Source organism: Phoca vitulina, unplaced genomic scaffold (genome assembly GCF_004348235.1).
Source record: "Phoca vitulina isolate PV1807 unplaced genomic scaffold, GSC_HSeal_1.0 scaffold16, whole genome shotgun sequence".
In the NCBI taxonomy this organism is placed as follows: domain Eukaryota; kingdom Metazoa; phylum Chordata; class Mammalia; order Carnivora; family Phocidae; genus Phoca; species Phoca vitulina.
The window spans coordinates 19,034,437-19,060,190 of record NW_022589719.1 but is presented as its reverse complement, the minus strand read 5'-3'; the positions used below and the strand labels follow the sequence as shown (position 1 = coordinate 19,060,190).

At 38.3% G+C, this 25,754-nt stretch overlaps 1 protein-coding gene across 7 annotated transcripts in view; it reads left to right on the top strand.

Moving 5' to 3' along the window:
- The window catches only part of LRRC4C (leucine rich repeat containing 4C), a 1,196,081-nt gene that overhangs the window by 335,947 nt on the left and 834,380 nt on the right, over positions 1 to 25,754 (top strand). The window contains exon 2 of one of the 7 annotated variants that reach the window (XM_032413926.1): positions 12,100 to 12,266. The exons of the other annotated variants lie outside the window; for them this stretch is intronic. The gene's annotated coding sequence lies outside the window, so the exon portion shown is untranslated. The remainder of the gene's footprint in view (positions 1 to 12,099; positions 12,267 to 25,754) is intronic. 7 annotated transcript variants of the gene reach the window in all.

Below are 25,754 nucleotides of genomic sequence, written 5' to 3'. Positions count from 1 at the left end.
ACTCGAGAAGAATGGGTATTCTGTTGTTTTAGGGTGGAATGTTCTGTAAATATCTATGAGGTCCATCTGGTCCAAAGTATCATTCAAAGCTCTTGTTTCCTTGTTGATTTTCTGCTTCGATGATCTGTCCATTGCTGAGAGTGGAGTATTGATGTCTCCTGCAATTAACGTATTGTTATCAATATGACTCTTTATTTTGGTTAACAGTTGGCTTATGTAGATGGCTGCTCCCATGTTGGGGGCATAGATATTTACAATTGTTAGATCTTCTTGTTGGATAGATCCTTTAAGAATGATATAGTGTCCTTCTGTGTCTCTTATTACAGACTTTAGTTTAAAATCTAATTTGTCTAAGAATTGCTACCCCAGCTTTCTTTTGAGGTCCACTGGCATTGAAGATGGATCTCCATCCCTTCACTTTCAGTCTGGATGTATCTTTAGGTTCAAAATGAGTCTCTTGTAGACAGCATATGGATGGGTCCTGTCTTTTTATCCAATCTGCAACCCTGTGCCATTTTATGGGAGCATTTAGGCCATTCACGTTGAGAGTGATTATTGAAAGATATGAATTAATTGTCATCATGTTGCCTGTGAAGACGTTGTTTTTATAGATTGTCCCTGTAAATTTCTGTTGTAGATCACTCTTGGGGTCTTTCTCCTTTTATAGAACCCCCCTTAATATTTCTTGCAGGGCCGGCTTAGTCGTCACATATTCTTTCAACTTCTGCCGGTCGTGGAAGCTCTGCATCTCTCCATCCATTCTAAATGAAAGCCTTGCCAGATAAAGTATTCTTGGCTGCATGTTCCTCTCATTTAGTACTCTGAATATGTCTTGCCAGGCCTTTCTGGCTTGCCAGGTCTCTGTGGATAGGCTTGATGTTATTCTGATGTTCCTCCCTCTGTACGTAAGGAATCTCTTCCCCCTAACTGCCCTTAAGATGGTTTCCTTGGTTCTAAGATTTGCAAGTTTTACTATTACATGCCGGGGTGTTGGCCTGTTTTCCTTGATCTTGGGAGGGGTCCTCTCTGCCTCTACGACTCGAATGTTTGTTTCATTCCCCAGATTAGGGAAGTTCTCAGCTACGATTTGCTCAAATACATCTTCTAGCCCTCTCTCTCTCTCCACTCCCTCCGGGATTCCAATTATTCTGACATTGGAACGCCTCATGGTGTCACTTATTTCTCCATTTTCATGGATTCTGAGTTGTTTTTCCCTGGCCTCCTCTTTTCCCTTTTTATCTATTATACTGTCTTCCAGATCGCTTATTCTCTCTTCTGTCTCAGTTACCCTAGCTGTTAGATTATCTAGATTAGATTGGATCTCATTGATAGCATTTTTAAGTTCTGCCATTTCTGCCCTTAGAGACTCTATGTTGCCATTAATTGATTTCTCCATTCTAGCCATTGTCTTCACAATTGCTAGCCTGAATTCCATCTCTGACATCTTGGTTATGTCTGCATCCATTTGTAAATCTGCAGCATAAGTCATAATCTCTGAGTCTTTTCTGTTTTGGGGGCTCCTCCTCCTAGTCATTCTGTTGATGGGTGTTTGAGGGAATGTATAGAGTCGAAATTATTGACCAGAACCCAAGCAAGATGCACCTGTTTTCTTGGGACCTTAGGGTTGCTGGCCTCTTGTTTTCCCAGCCTGTCTTCTGGGGGAGGGGCCTGCCGCGCTGTTACTCAGGCAGCCCTGTTTGGGTGGAGTTGCCCTGTGCCCCTGTGGCGGGGGATGGGCTCAGCGGGAATCAGTCTTTGGGGCTTTTGTTCTCTGGTGGCTTTCCCTGGTGGCTTTAGGCGTCTCTTCCGCGAGTCAGAGCAGAAGAGATCATTTCCAACCCTCTGCCTCAGAGCAGAGAGACCGCAGTCTGTTCTTCAGTGAGCTCTCCAGGCCACACCGTCTCTGTTTCTGTCCATGCTGCTATAAACTGCAGCGTCCTGGGTTGTGCGCCCCTCCGCAGCGCCCCCAGTCCTGCCTCCAGGTTGGGGCACGTCTCTGCCCTTTGTGCTTCTAAAACCGCCAGCCGCTCCCAATTCGCGCGCTTGACTCCGCCACTTGAGGTTTCCACCCCCGGGGGTTGCAGTTCACCAGCGCGACCCCGGCGCACCGGGTTTCTGTCTGGGAGGCTGCAGTTCGCGTGCATGCGGCCGTTGCTCTGGTTTCTGTCGGGGGGGGCGGGGGGAGGTTGCAGTTCGCATTGGGCGACCCAGCCGGTCTGGTTTTCCACCCCGGGGGCTGCCCTAAAGTCCTTTCCTGCCACTACCGGTCTGCGAGTCTGTGCCCCGTCCGCAGCGCATGAGGCTGTCACTCACCGGCGGTATAGGATCCCCACGTCCAGGCTCCCTCCCGCCGCCGTTTATCCTCTGATATCTGCCCGCCGGATCTCGGCTCTGCACTTCGTACCTCAAAACCAACTGCCTGCGATATTCTGTTTGTAGAGATCTAGATCTTCTTACATCTCAGGCTGGTTTCGTGGGTGCTCAGAGTGGTCTGGCAGATATCCAGCTCAATTCCGGGGACCAGTTGAAATAGGGTCCCCTACTCCTCTGCCATCTTTCCCCTCCCCCTGCTTATTATTTCTATTTCCAACTTGTGGAACTAATTATTGGCATAAGAAACCATACAGATATATGAAAATTCTTAATAATTTTCTAAAGAAATGATCCATATCCTTTCTTAAAAATAAATATTTATTTTTTATATTGAAATATAGATGACATACAATGTTATATTAAAGTATACAACATAGTAATTTGACAATTCTGTACATTACTGAATGCTCACTATGATGAGTATAGTTACCATCTGTCAATATACATTTTTATAATATTATTGATTATATTTCTATGTTGTAATTTTTATCTCTATGACTTTAATATTTTATAACTGGAAGTTTGTACTTGTTTATCTCCTTTGTTTTGCCTGTCTTCCAATCCTCCTCTCTGGCAACCATCAGTTTATTCTCTGTATTTATGAGTCTATTTGTCTTTGGTTTTCTTGTTTTTAGATTCCACATATAAATGAAATTATATGGCATTTGTCTTTCTCTGTATGACTTATTTCACTTAGCATAATACCCTCTAGGTCCATCCATGTTGCCATGAATGGCAAGATTTCATTATTTTTGATGGATGAGTAATACTCCATTATATATATACTCTATATATACTATTCCATTATATATATCACACAATATATAAAATATTCCTCTCTCTCTCTCTCTCTCTCTCTCTCTCTCTCTCTCTCTCTCTATATATATATATATATATATATATATATATATATATATAAAATCTTCTCTATCCATTTATTTATTGATGGACACTGGGTTGCTTCCATATCTTGGTTTGTAAATAGTGCAGTAAACATAAAGGTGCATATATCTTTACAAATTAGTTTTTGTTTTCATTGCAGATTCCTGTTGTTAAACTTACATATTAATTGAAATTCAGAGTTATTGTTTGTTCTCAAACAATAAAGCAGGTTGCATTATTTAGCTCAATTAATCTAGCTTCTTGGGGTGCGAGAAGAGATGAGATAAAACAGGATACTTAGAGTATCAACCCTTTCTGGCATCATTGCAGCTATTAGCAATGACTTCTAAGAAACTTGAGAGTGAAGTTTTCTTTTCTTTTTTTTTTTTTTTTAAAGATTTTATTTATTTGACAGAGAGAGAAACAGCGAGAGCAGGAACACAAGCATGGGGAGTGGGAGAGGGAGAAGAAGGCTTCCCGCTGAGCAGGGAGCCCAATGCGGGGCTCGATCCCAGAACCCTGGGATCATGACCCGAGCCGAAGGCAGACGCTTAATGACTGAGCCACCCAGGTGCCCTGAGAGTGAACTTTTCAGCAGAACCAATAGCATATCAGTATTTTCCACCCTACTATATATTGAAGGGTTGAACTGTTACCTAACCAAAAGCTAAAGTCCCCGGATGTGTCCACAGAGTGTTCTGATATTTTCCTGGGAACTCACTTCACTATTTCCCTTCAGCACACATCCCCCGGGTACGGAGCTTTTGTTTTTGTTTTTTCATTCTTCCAGTTTCCTAGTGCCCTGGTTCCTGGGAGGAAGGGGACTGCTACACTGTGCACCACCTATCTGGCATTGTTCTGCCTTTTTCTGCACTTAAGCCAGCTTTGGATCGTGTTGTTCGCCTACATTTTGTAGGATTTTCTAGGTGAGACCATTGGCTACAGATGCTGACACCACTTCTGCTATTTAGTTTTCAGGCAGAGTCTTCTTAAATTGTTGGCTGCTTAGAACCAGAAATCACTGACCTACTTGGACTTGATCTCTGCCTCCCTTATCTGAGTTGACAGGATTTGCTCCACGATTGTGCTAACTTCTCCCTCAATGTCTTCCTTTTTATTGTGCCCTCTCGTATGTGGCTAACCCCCTAAGGCAGTGTGTTCTAACCCCATCCTGTGATCTCATTCTGGCAGGGCCAGATAAAATGGTGAGGTTAATAAAGATCCTCATTACAAACACATCCACTTACTTTATTGTGTTGGCTTACATTCATTTCTCCCTGTGATTATATTTTAGGTTGAATTAGCTAACATTTAGTGGTGTAGCAAACATTTAATTGTGTAGTATAGGCTACTGGGGAATGGGAAGGGGAAGATCCGAAGACAAATTTAAAATATGTATTTTAGGAAAAAAAAAAGTACACATGTATGTATTGGAAATTTGTCACAGTGCCTGAATACAGAAGTTGCCATTTTCAAATTTCAAAATTGGAACATGGATGTAGAATATGTACCGCTTGTCAAGCCTGCTCCTATTCAATGTGAGAGAGTTTTCACGGTGCACAAAAGTTATAGCTTTGTGAAACTGTAAGTATAATAAGATTGAGGACTAAATCACTTCATGACTAATGTATTCTATAAAGTCATGGTTCCTGCAACAAGCAGATGGCACTCTAAAAAAGGGCAATTGCAGAAAGTTTTAAAAAGGGGATCTCTATGAAGAATCCTGGAGTAAGAGAAACCAACAGGAGATGGTCAATCACCTGTAGGCAAGCAACAGTAGGTGGCCTCTACTATCCTTAGATCAAAAGGGCAAAGACAATAAGTGGTTATCACAGTCTGTGAAAGCTGTAAATTTAGGTGACGCCAGGTGCCTGATAGGACCATGGCCTCCATAAAGTAATATAGGCACGCCAAACAGCGGTCTCACAGGGAGGAGCATGAGGAATGAACGCTTGGCTCTCTTTCCTCCCAACCTTCAATCTATGGCAGTGCCCCCACTATCTAACCTGAACCAGAATCTAAGATAAGGCCACGTATAATGATCTGCCATCTGAGGCACATAGTAGAGTGAGAACAGTGGGAAAAAGGCAAACAAGAAATAGCCAACACAATTCCTAACACTTAATACCATGTCTGGAACTCTGTAGGTATTTGTTGAATACATGACTGGCTGGCTTAGATGGCTGGAAGAATGGATTGTTGAATGAATGAAAAGAAAACAGCTTATTTATTCATTTTTACAAACATTTCTCATTTTTTGGCAGTTCAGTCTCTGGGCCCGCTTGTATAAGGGATTTATAATTGTATGAGTTTTAGTATGTGGAAGGGCTCTTCCTTCCATTATGGAAGCTGAAAAGGCCAGACCTTTGCTACATATTGTCTATCATTAGGCAGCCCGGTCAATCTGACGCTCGGGTCTGAGACTTTAAATCAGGAAGAGAAATTTTAGCATTGATTCTAGCATTGACAGTAGCATCCATGGTGGATGTCATGGTAGCAATACCAGCATCATCTCCCAGTGTCCAAAGGTAGCACGAGCCATCTGTTATTCCAGACACCAATCTTCCCTTGGTTTCTGCTAGTTTTAGGGCTTTCTTTCAGTCTCCTCTCGATTCTGTCTGTTCCTTCATCTCCTAATAAATGCTTTTCCTGTTTAAGTTCACTGGAGTTGGTTTCCATTGTTTGCATGGAAAAATAAAAAAAAAAAACTTTTATATTAGTCCAGGACCCAAAGATACCAGATCAAAATTTACCTTTCTCCTTTAAAACTCTGTAAAATGATCCTGCTACTATCTTTTTGAAGGTAAAATTTCTATATATCCCTATGCTAGTTGATTTCTAATAGCTAACATGGAAAATTCAGCATTGCAAAAGGAAAATAATATCCCCAGCCCACTTACACAAAACTTGTTTATTTCAATAGTTGGGACCTGTTAAGCATAATTATATTTAATCTGAGTGAAGCAAGATCAACTTTTCAAGGGAGATCCAACATGAAAGTCCTCACAGGAAACATAGGGTTCAGGATCCTAAAAGCCGTGGAGACTGCCTTGTAGAAACTGTTTCTCTAATTTGCATATGGAAAAACCCTAAACCATGTAAATTACAGATTCTGACCTAATCTCTTGAGATTTTAGGGGCTATTAATGGCTTGAAATTTGGGAAATCCTCCAACAGGTCATCAAACAGAAAAGCAAAATCTTTCTGTCACTTAAGGTGTTAAGACCAATTTACTTATCTAAAGTAAGTAAAAAGTGGGATTACCTTCATTTTAGGTAGATCATCCCTATGTCTTGCTCAAGTGCAGCAGACTCTCCTTGGTGTCTTCTTCTAGAAATAATTTAACTTTGAGTAACTTCTCCACTCCCTGGCTGTGTGACCTTAGGGTAGTTACTCAACCTTGTTGCATCTCACTTTTTTTCTATCTGCAAAATTGAGATAATTATAGTAGCTCTCTCATACATTGGAAAGGAGGATTAGAATGACTTAATTCATGCAATATACTTAAAACACTGCCAGACATAATGAGTGCTCCATAAATGTTAGCTAAATGATACATGGATATGATCAGCAAGGAACAACAAAAAATACAGTGAAACAGTACAGAAAACAAGAGTGGAGGCTAAGAAGAGCCATGGACAATAATACTTTGTTAGAGTATGATAAACTATACAGATTCCTTGAGTTAACCACGTATCGTATTGCTCACATGGTTCACAGTGTCCCTTATAAATAAGCAAGTAAGCAAAAAGAAACAAACACGGAACAAATACTTAGGAGAAGCACAGCTATTCTTTGTATAAAGATGAGACAGGGATTTCTTTCAGAAGTTTTCATAAATAGGACGCTGAATGATGTAATGAACCATGTCCTTGGCAATGCCCTTACAATGAGTGATGAGTTCCACAGGGCTGTTTATTTTTTAACAACCCTCGAACTAGGTCGATGGCATCACAATAAAGTTGGCTTTACTAAATAAGACAGATCCTCCTACATACCAAGTGGAAGAGGTTCTGGATGTGGAAGAGAGAGAAGAAGTGGAAGTGGAGGGTTGTTTTGACTTCTCAGAGGAGGGGGAAGCTAGTGAATGTCTGGTGGATGGGTCTGAAGACTGGGAAATGTGAAGCTGAGTTTATCCATTGGGATGTGAATGAACTAGTCATCATAACAGACAATATAAGGAAGGGCTATAGGGACACATTAAATGTAGCTGATGGAGAAAGGAATGGACACTGACCAAAATCTAAATAAAGAATAGATTCAGTTCTGAGCTCTTGGCTTCTGTCAAAATGTGTGCCTTGCTTTCTTTGACTTTGGTTCCCACCTCTCTGCTTTCAACTTCAGACTCCCAGGCTTTTGAATGCTTAAAGTTCATTCTGCAGCATGTTGGATGTCTGACAAGTTTTGGGGGCTGAGGAAGCTGTCAAAATAAATTGCCATCATAATGCAAGAGGGAAGCCAAGCTCTGCATCCCTCTCGATGAAGCAAATATGCACACTCAGCTAGGAAACAGCATTGTGCTTCAGCAGCCCACTGGATTAAGGAGATATATTGGTCAAGGGTGAATTTCCAAGGACATGCCTTTGGAATTTCTATGCAGTTCTTTGGTTTTTGCGTATAAGTCAGCTTCATTTTCTTGGGGCAATGCTTTTATGATGTGCACATCTACATTTAGTAAAGGAATGAGCCATTCTAGTAGGAGTAATTTTTAGAATTATTGCCGAAATTGTTTCTTCCTTATCTTAGGTCAGTCACCTTTAATATTTAAATGTCAACTTTTAGCATACATGAGTTTAGCTGTTATCAATATCTTTCACTATTAAAATAGGTTTTATGATCCATAGAGTATTTAAATCCCCATTTTTATTGTAAATTCTAACAGTCTGATAATGAAAGTAAAATTAGCTAATGTGAATTTTCCTTTAATTCCTAACTAATAAAGAGATTTCCTTCCACTTTTGAAATACTTCTATTGGTCCATTTTGTTCATTTTTTTCAATAATAATGATCATTGGGGAAGGGAGGCAAAAGGCTTGGTTTGTACTTTTCACTGATTTAATAATGTCACAGTAAGATATCCTACAGCTTGAGAATGTCTTTATGTCCTAAAAATATTTTCATTAGAAAATACAATATAATTATATTAAAGGACACAAAAATAATGACAGCATGATGCTTAATCCTACCAACGTTATAAAGCAATGTCTTTTTTACATGCCACTTTTTACTTGCATGCATAAATTTGCATAATTCCAATCACAGTATACCGACTAATATTCACATTCTGCTGTTTTCACTCAATATTCTATCATAAAATATTCATGATTTTACTGAGACGTAATCACTGCCACATTAAAACTTGCCTACTGTTTTGTTGTGTGATACCTAATATTTTGTTGTATTGCTAAACATTTGTATCAGGAAACCATTCCAAAACTAAGTTGCTTAAAATAAAACTATTTAAGATCTCAGTACTGTGGGTCAGCAATCTGAGCTGAGCTTAGCTGGATAGTTCTTCTGGTTTCAGCTGGGCTCTCTCATGTGTCTGTAGTCAACGGCAGATCAGCTAGATGACTTTGCTTTGGGGAGTAGGCTTGTTCTCAGCTAGAGCAATGAGGATGTCTGCACTACAAGTTTCATCCTCCAGCAGGCTAACCATGGGCTTGTTCACATCGTGGCTGTCAGAGTTCCAAAAGGGAAAAGGAACAACTTGAGTTGGAACTGGACAAACTCATTTTCATGGTTTTCTGTTGGCCGAAGCAAAGCCTGAGGCCAACCCAGCCTCCAGTGGTGAGGAAGTCAAGTACAATTCAGTTTCTTGTTGCTGGAGGTGCAAAGTCACATTGCCAAGGGCATGACTACACGGAAGTGTAGAAACATGTGGACATTTGGAAAATTAAATATTTCTATCGTGATTAACATTTCAGTGTACATTATTGTACTTAGAGCTCTTGTTTGTTTGTTTCTACTGAACAATGTCAATAACGTCAGTAAAAAGTTTAAGATAAATTCCTGGGAGTGGAATAGTAAATGAGAAGTAAGAATGTCATTAGATAACATCAAATTAATATAGGGGTTTGAGTCATTTTCCTCAATTTCAACAACCGTTTATGTTCTCACTTTTTGCAGTGTCTCAGCCTCCTTACCCACTGACCATTCTGCTTTTTCTCCAAAAGGAGTATAGTGTGTGTGTGTGTGTGTGTGTGTGTGTGTGTGTGTGTATACATATATTTACTGTGTAATTCCTGTCTATCTATATAGATATAGATACATCTATATAGATAGACAGATATCTATATATATCCATTTACAATGTAATTACTGTGTGACTGTACTTTATTAAATTCTATATGCATTAACTGAATTCTTCTGGAACCCGGTGATCTAGGTATTTTATTATCCCAATTTTATAGCTGAAAAACCTGAATCTTAAGGGGGCTAAGTAGCTTCCCCAAAGTCACACAGGATGCAGGTAGTGGAGCTGGGACTTGAATCATTTCTTCTTTTTTTTTTTTTGAATCATTTTTATTTGAATCCAAAGCCTACAGTATTAAATACTCTGTGTTTGTCTTTCCTCTTAATGATATATATTCATATACATACTCATTTAAATCTAATATGACTGAGCACATACTAAGTGCTAAATAAATAGGGACAGGACCATCTTAAAGCTTTTGGCTCAGAAACAAAAATCTTGCCGGGGATGTAGGCAAATGGCAACAGTAACATGTTCGTAAAAAGGAGGCAAGGTTCCAGTTAACAAATTGTGTTTTAGGAACACAGCTCACATCAACAAGACTAACTAACTAACAAGGACAAGAGTAGGCCATGGGCTAGAAAGCCTGGGTTACCAGGCAGATAATTCAGACAAGAACTTAGAAATGGGGGCCATGGTGAATATTGGCTATTGGGTCTAGGACATATATGTTGTCTCAGTCATGAGACAAGGGTCAGAAGCCATATGGGATGGATGGTTAAAGGGAGACTAGTCTCAGTAAACCTTGGTTCTGATTTTAGTGGGCCACAAAGCCTACGGAGAGGCTTTAGGCTGCTTGGTAGAAAGAAAGATTACAGTTGAGGTATCCTAAATAGTTATCTGGTATACAGGAAAATATATATATGTGTATATATACACACACATATATACATATACATATATATACATACACATATATACACATACATATGTACATATATACCTATATATCTGTATCTCTCTCTATATATCTTTCCCCTCTTCCTCAGCCTCTAGTGACATTATTTTGTGCTGAAACCTCCAGCAAATTTTAAAAGATGCAGAAAATCTTTTCCTTTGTGAGTTGCTGAGTGGCTTTCAGAAATGGTCTCTGCCTGTGGTATAGTTTAGACAAAGCCGTTATCCCTCCAAACTGTGGAGTAATGACAGAACACATGCCACTTAATGTAAACTCACAGCCCAGTGCTGGGCAGACACGATTAGGCTGTCATCTTCCCCATCAGCAGCAGCAGCAGGAGAAAAATAAAGAAGTAAAATCATCTTATTCATATTTATTAGGAGCCTTTGCAATGGACCTGATGCCCCTGATGCCATTGACATTTTTCTTGTGTTCTTGGCTCATGAGCTGAGGACCAATTTAAATTAATCCATTCATAACCTACAAGAAACGCTGACTTTTATAAGGTGATGTCACCCCAGTGTCCCCTTCTTTCCTAGGCTTCACCAAATACACATATTCATTAATTCTAAAATTGGTATCATGATTGGGATATTGTGTGCAAAATTTAAAAATATAATGACTGAACCTATGGGCAAATAAAACCTTCAGAAAATTCACTTGTCTTTTGATTCTCTGTCTGGGTACTATAAGCTCACATATGCTAATTCCTACAACCACAGTAATGAACACATAGTAAAAACATGCACACGTGCTCATGTGCATGGGCGCACACACACACACACACACACACACTCTCATATCTGTGTCTTTCTGACCACTCTATGGAGTCCAGTGAGAACTCATCACAATCTCAAGTGGAATGTGCTCTGTCTCCCTTTTTATTTGCATTTTAGGAAAACCTGTATCTATACATTAATTCTTGGGTACGATCATTGAAGAAAAAGACGTTCCGTTCCCAGTATATGAAGCAATAATATGCAAAAGTCAGGAAGGAGAGAGAACAGGAGTAAAACTGTAAAATGATAGTAGTTTCCTTGTCATTGAAGAGAGGAACAGACGCAGATTTGTTTATAAAATTTTATAGACACGAGGAAAGGGCTTGCTCAATGCCCATTGCCTTGATTCAAAGCCATTACTCCAGCTCCCCTGATTTAATTTGGAATACGGCAGCAGATTGACAAGGAAAGAGATTAAAGATCTGTCACCTCCTGCAAACAACCCCAGGCTGCCCTGCCCACCTGAGAGACAGCACCTAAGGCAAGGGAAAAACACATTTTCCTAGTTCAACCAGATCTCAACCCTACTGTCCGGGGCTGTTACGGAGCTGCTGATTTCTGCCCAAGTGCCTGTTCTCCAGGAGCTGTGAGATTAGAAACTGGCCAGAAAGGCTCAACTTGTTTCTGTCATTGAGCAGTCAGTGTCAGGATGAGGCGAACTTACCTCAACCGATGTAGAGGTGACATCTTGATACATTAGCTTGCTGAAGAGTCGGCGGGACCATGACAGCTCCTGGCTCTTGGCCTCCTGGATTCATTTACTTCCCAAGTAGTTAATGCAGCACATTAACTTTGTCTGATGAACTTGTGCTTATGTTTGTGTGGGTCATTGGGCATATCTCTCTAAAAGAGATAATAAGCCAAGTATTTCTAATACTTTTATCATCACCTCTCAACTTGTTTGTTACCAGATCTCCTCTACCAGAGAAATCTTGTATCTGATACCTGACATGATAACACTGAATTTGAGTGGATTTGAAGGATCTATAATGGACAGAGCATTTTTTTCTGTAAAGTTGATCATGATGGATAGCCTGCACCCAGGGTATTGATGAGCTTTACACTTTATCAGCATCAGGTATGTAGAATCTAGACAAGGAAAGGCTGCTTTTCCTTGTGCTTCTTAAATTGGGGTTACGTGTATGGCATGGGTGAGATGCTCCATGGCTACTACAAGCATCTTAGTTCCAAGCACAATGGCACAAAATTTCTTCAATGTTTCAGAATTTTAAGGAGAAGAAGAGGGGATCCCGGGCTCTCATCACTCTGCATGCATTTGTATTACCTTCTTTTTTCTTCTTCTTTGCCAAATATGGAAAAACTCATCAGATTTTGATAGGATAAAATAAAACCTAGAGGAGATTTCAACAATTGGTCTTTTATCTAAAGTCATTGGAAGTGTAGAGAGACTGGTGGTTATGATTCCAATTCTGATGTGTTGACAGAAAGCAGCATTAATGAGCCCCTCCCTGGGCCAGGCACACTGCTGCATGCATCCACCTTTCATATTTCACTGAGCTCTCACCATAGCCTTATGAGTCAGTTAATGATGAGTTTCATTACTTACAGCTGCAAGAGGCAGAATAGAGGAATTATCCAGCATATGCAAGGGCTTTGGAAACAGCTTGACTGCTCAAATCATGACGCCACCTCTTAATAGCTTTGTGACTTTGGACAGGTCACTTAAATTCTCAATCCCTCAATTTCTTCATTTATAGAATGTGGATAAGAATAACACCTTACTCCTATATTGGTAATGAGGATTTGAGTTAAAACATAAGTCTATTTAGCGGCGCCTGGATGGCTCAGCCAGTTAAGCAGGGATTCTTGGTTTGAGCTAAGGTCATGATCACTAGTGCGAGGGTGAGGTCTGCTTGAGATTCTTCCCCTTGCCCTCTGCCTAGGGTGCTTAGGGTGGAGCTTAGGGTGGAGTCCGCTTGAGATTCTTTCCCTCACCCTCTGCCCCTCCCCCCACTTGCATTCTCTCTCTCTAAAATAAATAAATAAAATCTTAAAAACAACAACAACATAGGTCTGTTAATACAATGCCTAGCACAGTGGTTCTCAAAGTAGTCCCCTGACCATCAACATCTGCACCTCTGAGAGTTTTTTAGAAAGGCATATTCTTGGGTCTCAACGCAGACCCACTGAATCAGAAACCCTGGGTGTGGATCTCATTAATATGTGTTTTAATAAGTTCCCCACGTTATTTCTGATGCTTGCAAACATTTAAAAACCACTGGAATAGAACAAAGTAAGTACTTAAAAGATACTAAGGGGAAAAATGCCCCCTTTTAAAAAAGAAATCAGTTCTGACCTTATATTTTTAGTGAACAAGTTTCCCAACATTTGGATTAATAGAAAGTGACTGAAGAGTCAAGAAAGAGATGAAATATTGACATTCAATACTATGGAAAAATATTTTAAATAATGGATTGATGAAACTTGTGAAAAAGTAATAATAAGTTTTGAGCACAGCATTATATACATAGAAGGCTGTAGACACTTACCACGTGTGGACTAATTTAATGCCCTCAAGTATATGAGGGATGGTAACAAAAGCTACAGTTTAGCTTAACGCTTGAGTGCAGCTTCAGACTCAAATCTCAGTTCCACTATTTATCATCTCACCAATATTGGGTAAATTATTTGCCTTCTCTTTGTCTTAGTTTACTCATTTGTAAGATAGGAACAAAAAATCAAATGTAAGTTTGTTGTGAGAATTAAATGCAAAGTGTAAAAAAAAGCAAAGTGTAAATAACAGCTCTCAACAGATTTGTTCTCAAAAAATTAGCTTTTATTAGTAGTAAACATGTCTTTTGTACTTTATATTTTATCATTTAATCCTCCCAATAATCACATGTACCATTATTACTGTCCTCATCTGACTGGTAGGGAATCTGAGGATCAGGGAGGTTGAAACAAAGGCCATACCTGTCTCAGCTATTATGTGCTGGAGTGAGGATTCAAACTGGAGAGTCAGATTCCACAGCTATTCTCTTAAATGAAGACAGGCAGATAGTTATTGATATTTCTGACTTCCCCAGGAGCAATAAAGATGGTAAGTGGGTTGCAAAGAACTCTCAGAAAAGTCAACTGTGAGGCATTGGACTAGGTTCTTCCCAAGGAGAACATGCATTGCCTTTTGTCTTCCTGGGTCTATCTTGTTGTGCTAGAGGAAGGCTTAGAGGCCATATCCCAAGAACTGATCTTGAAGAAATATGCAATGTTAGAGGAGAAAAGAAAGAACACCCCAAAGCTGGGGGAAGTACTCCCTTCCTTAAGCTCATTCTTGAAGAGATGAATGTGAAGAGGGTTACTTTGGATTGGGTTTAAGAGAAGAGCTTCAGTGAGGACAGATGGTGTTGTGGGCGGGATCTGACAAGCTGTTTGACTCCTCTGGCAAATCTCATTCCCTGGCCTCAGTTTTCTTATCTATGAAATGTGGTGGTTGAACAAAATGAATAATAAGGTCTTCTGTAGTTGTTGTATAAAATATTCTAAGATATTTTTTCTAGGTATCAGGATAAAGGTGCAGTATAAAAGAGGAGATATTCTGAGAAAGCAGGGAAAGAAAATTGCCAATATTTGGGGTTTGTCACTTGATTAAATCATAGCTCAATGCCCTTGATGCCTCAGAGTTGTGACCCTGGGACCAAAGCAATGTGGATTTGCTTCTAGCTTCATTTGTAGCTTTGTTTCTCTTTCTGAATAAAGCTTCTGTTATTTTTCTGCAGCCATCTCTATCATGACAGTTTTTCCTACTTCATAATTATATAAATTACTTGATTTGAGATTATATGGACTTGCTTTAAAAAGAGTATAGTGAGGGCATAAAGCTATTATTTTTTTATCAGTTGAAATCTATCAGTAAACATTTTTTACTCTGAATCCCAATCTCACCACTTTTTTTTTTTTTAAGATTTATTTGTTTATTTAGGCGGGAGGGGTAGAGGGAGAGGGAGAGAATACTCAAGTAGACTCCCTGCCAAGCATGGAGCCTGACACAGGGCTGGATCCCAGGACCCTGAGATCATGACCCAAGCTGAAACCAAGAGTCGGACACTCAACCAACTGAGCCATCCAGGCGCCCCCCAATCTCACTATTTTCTAACACAAGTTTCTCCAATCACATAGTAGAAAAGTACAAGGTAACTACATGACTCCAAACAGTATCCTAGGTGAGGGTGGAAAGGAAATGAAGGAGGCAGAAGACATTAGAAAGATCCCATTTAGATAAATTAAAAAAAAATCCTACTTCTAAAAAGTATTACATTATCCAAATAAAAGGAAGACCTTCATGTCAAAAAATTCGTGTTGCCAAGCAAGGGCTTTGAGGCCCAGTTCCTATATGTAATGCTCACCAGTGTTTTCTGAATTTGAGTTTGGCAGTGGATATGGATATGCTAATTTTTCCTAGCAACTCCTCATGCATTAAGTGTACCAGACATCCAGTAAATACATTTTCTATTATTCTTGATAGGTTGTTAATTTTTATGGAAGTCAGTCATGATAATCTGGGTCATTGTAGAATACAAGAAAGTTTTACTTCACATTTAAAATGTATGTTTCTAGTGGAAATAATCAGAACCTTTTAAAACAAGGACATATTCTGCCAAGAATCAATAGTTCAGACAAAAGGTAAAGCTTTCTGAATTAGCAAGATATTAATGATAGTATGAAAATGTCATTTTATACCTTCAGCTGCACATAATATCCAAATTAATGGACAATAATACATTTGACAAGTAGATATTCTAATGGGCCTGCTATCTCAATGGGCCTTCTTAGAGCATAAGTATAAATGTGACTGAAGTGCCACCAAAATCTAGACTCTTTGGAGAAAAAAATGAACAGAGATATTTCTCTGCCTTCATATGAGATAATAGCACCACAGACAGAATTTGGATCATAATCAACTAGGGAAGCTTAGTTTATAGACTAAAAATTAGTGGCTGGGGCGCCTGGGTGGCTCAGTCAGTTGAATGCCCGACTCTTGATTTCGACTCAGGTCATGATTCTCAGGGTAGAGAGATTTGAGTCCCCTGTGGGGCTCTGCGCTCAGCAGGGGTCCACTTGAGATTCTCTTCTTCCCTTTCTCCCTCTGCCCCTCCCCTGCTCACACACGTTCTCTCTCTCAAATAAATAAATCTTAAAAAAAAATATATATATATATATATATATATAGTGCCTATTCCCAGCCCCAAATTATGGTAAGGCTGTAAATGGGAGGATGGGTAAGTAGGTTAGAACTGAGTTTAGGCTATATCAAGAAAAGATCAGGCAAGGACTACAAACGCTGCAAGATTAAGGGGAAAATGAGGGTGTAGACATCTGTCTGTATGTTCTGATGGCTACATGGTTTACAGGCTGAAAGTGGGCATGGGGGACAAAAGCTTAAACCATCCAGACATAATATAATGATGCAATGTTTGTTTTACTTGATAAGAATCATTTGTGACTAGCGCACTGATGCTTATCAGGAAACATTTTATTCTCAAGTGTTATGTTGAACATTTGCCCTGAAATTATGTTTGTACTTTTAATTGTCTTAGAGGACAATTTTTCTCTTTTTAGCTCATCCCATAAAGGTAAACTTAGGTTTTGGGTGACATAATCAAACCTTCTCATTTAGGGGACCTTCAAATGAATGAGTTTGATATATTCTTTTTGTTTTTTTCATCTGTTTCAGAAGTACAACATAAATACTTCTTAAAAAACCACAAATAACATATATTTTCCTTAGTGTGAAAATGTATATTTTAAGGTACATTGTTAAAACCAAATGTTTTATCCACCTCTATATCTAAAACACTATTTTTTTTACAGTTTTATAAAAAAGTCTAATACAAGACAGTTCAAGAATTTGTATCAAATGCTACCAATGAAGTAACTGCATTAGAAGGTGTTTATTAATATTATTTGATGTGTCCGTGACTTTCACTACAGAAATGTAAGAATATAAAGCAAATGATGATGGAAAACATAAGCAGTAGAACCTGAATAGTAGATGGGGATGGATTATAGTGTAACATGGTATATAAGAGTATAGACTTCTGATTATGAAGTTCTGATTTTAGTATTCGTGCTGCCGAAGCAAGCACTTGATCATGAAGTTCTGGACACTCTCTCTTACTAGTTAGATGATATTCAACAATTTTCTTGACTGACACGAAGCTCAGTTTTTTTCATAGATAAATTCTTAGGAGGCTGTGATGATCAAAGGAAATAATGTGTATAAAATACTTAGGACAGTGCCTTGTGCCTAATAAACGTTCACTAATACACTTAAATGCCATTAGCATTATTAAACATCACAACTATACATGGCAAGTTGCTGCCACTGCTATCCCCTGCCCCTCACCTCCACTTTTCTACAACACACACACTTATTTATACTACCAAGAATGGAAAGAATGTAAGTAAGGTAAGAGTATAATGAAAGTAAGCAGACAAAGTCCTGGACAAGGACCCAGAGACCAAGGTTGACTCTTTGGTTCTGTCACTGACTTGTTGAGTCAGATCGGATAAGAAATTTTCTCTCTCTAGTTCCTCCCTTGCATTTAAAATGAAATTTGACAGCTAGATATATTTCTCGATTAAATAGATCATAAAAAGTTAAAATGGCACACACTGCTTCCAAATAGGCATGAAAAAGGACAAGAAGCCCTGTAGTCATTCTTTTATTTGGTGCTTTATAAAAGGAAATATAAACATTTTTTCTTTGTAGTATTGTTATTTCATGTTTTATAAAACTCTTCTTTTTTTCCTAATAGGTTTATTTTGAAGAGTGTCTCATATTCTTATTCCTCTTCCTTGGCATAGTACTCTGCATTATTTTTTAATGTTGGACAAACCATTTCTTCAAAAGTTTCTTTGCAATAGGAAGCTGCTTCTCTGTAAATTACCAACCCAATCCTGCCTATGGAGAGAAGCTATAGTTGCTTCTCAGTATGGATTGCTGCTTCAATTACCTGGATAACTCTTGCTAGTTCATCCTTTTTTGGTCATCCTGAAGAAAGCTATCGAGTCTCTGCCTTCACTCTATCTAGTTCTTACTACTTTCCTTGAATTTATCCCACCTTACCACCTAAATTTTAATTCAACAAATATTTATTGAAAAGCTAATGTATGTGCTAAGCACTGGGGATAGGCACAAAGATTCCTTTTTTCCTAGAGAGCTTATAGTCCAATGAGAAGACAGAAAGATAAACATAAATTAGCACAATAAGTTGAGTATGTGGGTAGTGATATTTATAAGATTTAACGGGAGCTTCTAGGAGGTGCGTGACTTTAGGGTGGAGTAAAATATTTCTGGATGATATGCTCGAACTGAGTTTAGAAATGTGAATAAAAGCTATTCAGGGGAAGACTTAATCGGAAGTATTTTCCAAGCAGTCTGATCATCAAGAATGAAGTTGCAAAAGACCATATTGTGTGCAGACCTATAAGCAATATATGGGGAAAAGAAGTTGGGAAATAAGTTGCAACAACGAGGATCAGATAATGGAGGGTCTTTAATTCTATTTAATAGCTTCATTGAAATATAATTTACATATCATAGAATTCACTTATTTTAAAGGTATGGTTCAATGGTTTTTAGTAAATGTACATAGTTAAGTAACCATTGCCACAATTTAATTTTTGTTAACATTTCCATCATAACAACAACAAAAAAACCTTGTATCCATTTGTAGTCACTGCCCATTCCCACCTCCAACTCTAGGCAACCACTACTCTGTTTTCTGCCTTTATAGATTTGTCTTTTCTGGATATTTCGTGTAAGTGAAATATCTTTGTTTCTTGGTTCTTTCACTTAACATAATGTTTTTGAGTTCCATTCATGTTGTAGCATGAATCAGCACTTTGTTCTTACCAAATAGTATTCTATTGTATGGATATATTACATTTGGTTTATACATTCATTACTTAATAGATATTTTGAATTATTTCTACTTTTTGGCTATTGTGAGTACTACTGCTATGAACAATTATGTATAATGTATAATTCTTTTTGTGGGCATATGTTTCACTTCTCTTGAGTAAATACGTAGGAGCAGAAATACTGGGTCATCAGATAACTTTACATTTAACAGCTTAAGAAAGTGACAAACTATTTTCCAAGGTGTCTATACCATTTTATATTCTCACCTGCAATATATGAGGATTTCAGTTTCTCCACAACTTTGACAACATTTTCTATCTGTCTTTATGATTATAGCCATCTTGGGGGGTATGAAGTTGTATCTCATTGTAGTTTTAATTTATATTCTCTAATAATTTAATGATGTTGAGACTATTTTCATGTGCTTACTGGTCATTTGTATACCTTCTTTGGTGAAATATTTATTCACATCTGCTGTCCATTTTTTAATTGGGTAATTTGACCTCTTAGTTTTAAGATTTCTTTGTATATTCTGGATACAAGTCTCTTATTGGATATGTGATCTGCCTACATTTTCTCCCAATTTGTAGTCCTGTCTTTTCACTGTCATGTTGGTAACTTTTTAAGTACAAAAATTATTAATTTTGATGATGTTTGACTTACCAAATTTTTCTAATTTTTTTGGTTCTTGATGTCAGATCTAAGAAATCTTTGCCTAACCCAAAGACACAAAGATTAACTCCTATACTTTTAAGCGTCTTAGGGTTTTAGGACTCATTTAGCTCTGTGATCCATTTTTACTTAATGTTTATTATATAGTTTGAATAAGGGTCTAAATGCATTGTTTGAATGTGGATATCCAATTGTACCAGTATCATTTGTGGTAAAAACTATTATTCCTCTATTAAATTGCCTTGGCACCTTTCTCAAAAATCAATTGGCCATAGTGTAAAGGTTTATTTCAGAACACTTAATTCTTTGCCATTGGTCTATGTCTATCCTTGTGCAAGTACTACACTGTCTTGATTACCATAGCTTTGTAGTAAGTTTTAAAACTGGAAAATTTTAAGTCCTCCAACTATGTTCTTTTTAAAGATTGTTTTGGCTATTTTTTTATGCTGTTTTAAGAAACATTGGTTTATCCCTTAGGCAATGCTTATCGCCTCTACCAGACTGTAAGCTTTTTTAGAGAGGAAGGTTTGTCTTACTCATTTCTGTATCCATAGCAGCTGACACATTGTACAGATTCCAAATATGTTTGTTGAAGCTGTAATATTCACATTATGCAAGATGACATTATGGCTACCCAATGAAATTTTTTAATATATGCTGATGAGATTCAATATGCTGCATTAGAAAGAGCGCTGGATTGGGAGATGGGCAACCCTGACTCTAGTCCCTGATTTGTGATAGGCTAGTATTTGACCTTGACAAAGTGAGGAGCTACTCTGAGTTAGTTTCTGCATCTGTAGAGATGAAGTTAGTGCTAATTGTTTTCTAGGATATCTTCTTACTCCAAGATTCTTTGTAGGTATAAGTTATCTTTACCAGTACAGTAGTCCCCCCTTACCTGAGGTTTTGCTTTCTAAAATTTCAGTTACCTGCAGTCAACTGTGGTCTGGAAGCAAATGATCCTCATTCTGACATATCGTCAGAAAGGCAATAGTAGCCTAATGCTACATTACAATGCTTATGTCATTCACGTCACTTCATCTTATGATGTAGGCATTTTATCTTCTCACGTCATCCCAACAAGAAGGGTGAGGACAGCACAATAAGGTATTTTGAGAGAAAGAGAGACCACTTTCGTATAACTTTTATTACAATATAGTATAATTGTGCTATTTTGTTATTAGTTGTTGTTAATCTCTTACTGTGCCTAATTTGTAAGTTAAACCTTATCATAGATATGTATGTGTCAGACCATCAAAACATCGTATATAGAGGGTTTGGTGCATTTGCAGTTTCAAGCATCCACTGGGGGTCTTGGAACATACCCCCAGGATAAAGGGAGACTATTGTAGTAGGAAGAATGATATTTTTCTAATCAATTGCTATGCGACAAGTAGTGTAATAAAAGGATAAAAGAAATGTAAAGGATGGGCGTGTTCTCAAGGAATTTGTAATCCAGACAAGGTTGTGGGTTGTACATATTTAAAATAATGCTTTATCTTCAACTTTCATAAACATCATTGTTATAGAATATTATATGTTCTTTTATGCCTTACCTTTGATATGGATGGCTTGCTTTTACATTAGCATTCAGGTATTGAATAGAATTCTGAGGAATTCCAGTTATATTTGGCAAGTCATCAGTACCTTTGTTTTAACACACTTTGAATTTTCTTATTACTCAAGCTTCATGCATCAAGCATAGGGATTTAGATATGTTAGCATTCTTTCTTCCTATGCTTTAACTTATGTGGAAGAACAATTATCTCACCTGCTGTATTTGAGACTTTGGAAATGAACATGGGTTGTTTAAATCCAGTGCATTTCCTCTGCCCTTTGGTCAGAAGTGTTGCATGCAATCTAAAAATGTTAGAGGAAGAGAGAAATGAGATGAATAACCCAAATATAGTAGCTTATTTCAGAGATCATTTACTATTACAGCAACCAAAGCAACCATTTCTCAAAAATTGCAAGTAGGCAGCTCTACTTTCATGCTCTGCATTATGATTTTTCAATGAGTGCAAAAGCCATATTTTAGTCCAAGGTCCTGTGGTTCGTTAGCATGTATTTCTATAAGAGTTTGTGCCTGCCATCAGAAATTAATTATTTTTTAATTAATTTAAAAAAAACTCCATGTGAGCTATTTAATTTTTCTTTTAAAAAAAGTTACCCCTCTGTGGACATTCAGCCACAAGAACACTTAGAATGGACTGGAAAAACACAGGTTATAGGAATGAATCCGTTTATGTATTACCCACAAAAGGTATAGTGCAATAAGTAGAATAAACACTTTATATTCCAAGTGATTTAGATTCAACCTTAATGATAGTAATGAGCTAAAGGCAGACGCTTAACGACTGAGCCACCCAGGCGCCCCCTAATGATAGTAATGAATGTTTCTTCTTTCTGTAAGGGAGAGAGCATAGAGTAATACCCAAATTACCTGTTCAAGGAAGAGAAATTTGGTCTGTTTAATTAATTTATAGGTATTGCCGTAAGGGTTTTACACCAATACCAGTTCTTTTATTAAATTTACTTTCTTAGGTCACTAGGTGACAAGCAAAGATTCACAATCAGTTTTATTTGTGAGTGTTATGGGGAAGGGGAGGTGGACTGGGGGGAAGAGTGTAAGAGTCTGTAGCATCCAGACCAGGTAAGGCTTTGCAAGCCAAAGCAAAGGGTTTGACTCTATCCAAAGAACAAAGGAAAGCAATTGAAAGATTTTATGTAGAGGAATGATGTGCTCCAGGTGAAGATCACCTGGGCAACAGCAAGAACAATATATTTGATGGAGCATGTCACAATTTCCAGGATAGTCTTATTCTAACTTCCCATGTAATCTTCAAAGTCTGAAAATGGGATGGATATGAAAGGATAAGTGGCTTAGAACCAAGGCAAGTCCTAAATTCCTACCCATCAAGGCATATTGCTTTTTTCTTAAAGGGCAGGGCAGGTTTCCATGTGGCCAAGCCGGGGACAGAACTTCTCACAGAATGGCAGAAGGCAGAGAAAGCATAGAGGGGTCAGGAGTAGGGTTGTGGCTGCTTTCCCCCTTACTAGATGTGATGTAGCAATAAATGTCTAAAAAGCCTACAAACCACTGGGAAAAGAATAACATGGTATGCTTGAAGGAAAACTTCCTTAGGGAATTTTCAGAGAACTTTGAGTCCTAATAGATGATTCCATATTGAATAACCTCTGTTCCTCCTATAGAGCCTATTGTTTGGATGTCTGGTGATGTCAAACCTGATGGGCTTAGTACACAAATTAGGAAATCCCTTCACGGCCCGTCCCTGCACATTGGAGACTTGGGGTTGGAGGGAAGGGAAGAAAGCGGAGAAGCAGCCCCACGTTGGTGTACGTGCACACCCCGAAGCAAGGCTCACCCTATTCAGCCTCCTCTTCACTCCTAGAGCTTTCTGTGCTTTCAGAAGCATTGGGAAAACCAAGACCATTCTAGTAGTTCGTCACAGGGAGGGGTGTTTAAAGAAGTGGAGGATGCATTGTCACAGATATGAGTAAGCAATGTGGGAGTGGGTTAGATCAGAGATGTGCAAAGCACTTTTAAGAATGTAAAATTGGGAGGATTGGACAGACACTGCCTCCAGGACTCTCTATTTCCCTTCCTCAACCTTTATTTTTTTTCTGTCTTCCTCTCCTTCCTTCCTGTCTCCTTTTTTTTGGTTTCTCTTAAAAAGTATTCATTATAAACTCAATAGAATACTGACTCAGTTGCTGCTGATGACACAAATGATCTTGGAAAAAAAGCATATAATCTTGAAGATTACCCCCAGAATGTGCCTCGTTTTTCATCCCATCCATTGCTGCTGATTAAAGTCTGACTGATGACTTGTCTCCTGGCTTCTCTGATGGGATTGATGGCTCTGAAGTGATCTTTGTATCTGCTTCTGGATTACTTCATGCTTATTTGTTACATGTGTACTTTTTTTTTTCTTTTGAAAGGAAAGGATAATATCAAGATTTAATGGTGTTGAATCACATTATCATTCTTAACTTAAGAGGCCTGGGGTAATAAGGTGAAAGACCACAAGATGGGAAAGAATATTAATCATCTAATTTTTGAAAAAAAAAAAAAATCCTGTGCTTTGCATGTTTATTCAAAGTAACATGCCCCTAGATGTATCATATGGTCAATTAGAATTAGAGCTGATTTGAGGGACCAGTAGAATATTAATTCCTTGAGGTCAATACTGTATCTTTTTGTCCCAAATATTTCATGGAGGGTGCTATACTTAGGAGGCTTTCATTAAAAAGTGAGTGAGTGAGTGTCTTCATAGTGACAGACAATTTAGTACAGAGAGAGTTAAGATCAGTGTGTTTGAGTTTTAGGAGTAAAAGGTAATCATTGTCCTCTCCTTATTCTGAGGTCTGAAACAGCTGAGAATTCAGACGCAGGAGACAGACAGGTAGAAATTTAAATATCAGCTTTCTCACTAATATAACTGATTTGGAGACTCTGTCTTGACCTGCAACCAAAATCTGATTTCTTAGTGCAAACCCCTATACCCTTGAATTAAAAAGACTTAATTAGTCTGTCAGAGATGTGATCACATTTTTCTCTTGAACCTTCTAACCCAACTCCTGCTTCTACTCCAGGTCTGGGCATAGACTCTGCTTCTGTAGGAGAGAAAACCTCAGATGAACTTTTTAGGAAAAGGGGACGTCCATGTGAGCGAAACCTGAGTTCACCGAGCTACAGGGGCCATGTTCCTGTTCCCAATCTCTTCATTTCTGCTTCCATGGAGAAGAGTTCTGGTGAAGGAGACCTGTGATTTGTTCCTTCCCGTTTACGAAATACTTTCTTCTTCATGCAAACATAGGAAATAGGAATTAAGTACCCCCCATTTTCCTGCTCAAAAATGTATGAAAAAGAAATCTGAAATTTCTTAATGGACTTGGAAGATACCAGAGAAAGGTCAAAATTGTGTTTTAAGGCTATGAGACGTAACCTTTAGGTTCTGAATGAATTAGAAGTGGGAGCCACTTGTAACAAGCTCTGATTGTTTTTGACCTATTTTAAGAAAGTTTTTTATTCCATAGATAAAAATTTACTGAATATATGTGTAGTTTCCATTCTAGGTCAGAGAGATGGACCTTTGAACAGAGGGATAACTGCTTTGATCTCTTATAGACTATATGTTAATGTAGAAAACAGAAAATAAAGAGAAAAAAGTACATAAGTGAAGTAGTGATTAGTACAGTAAGTACTATGAAGAAACATCTGCGTAGGTGACATTTGAGCAGGAACAAGAATGAAATGAGGGAGTCAATAAGGCAAAGTTCTAGGACAGGTATTCCAAGTAGGGCTAACAAAAAGTACAAAGTAACCTGTGAGGGGAAAGTGGCTTATTTGGAATGAATAAGAATGGGTACCTTTGAAATAGAAGGAAGAGGGAGTAAGGTCTGGTATTCTGGATTTTAAAACAAAACAATAAATTCTTTTTTCCTGAAGGTCGTAGAAAATCACTAAATGGTTGGAACATAAGAGGAACATGATCAAATGTCATTTTAAAAATATCTCACTGGATGCTTGCAGTAAACTTGCCATAACAGTGTCAGAATGGAAGCAGCAAGACTCCATCAAGAGAATTCTCTAGGGGAAAATGTGGTGTATGCAATCGAGAAGCGTTTGTGGACAATGTAGTCCTGTGATGTGCCAGTCAAAGGACTCGGTGTTTTTAAGGAGAGGATGTAGAGAAATAGCCTAAAAGCAGCAATGAAGAGCAAGTACTACACACATTCTACCTCCAGATACTTAGAGAAGAGAGGAAAAAAAAAAAAGAAAAAAGAACAGCCTCAAAGATAATAAGAATTTAAGGCAATTAATCATTGAATAGTTGCCGTGCTCCCACCATGTATGTGATGACATTGTGTTTGGCTCACAAGTTACTGCTGCAAGTTGGACTCATTTTCCAAATACAGTCGTAAAGTATTGGCTTTCAGAGTGATATTCAGGCATGTTGCTGGCGAGGAAAAATCAGTGTAGGT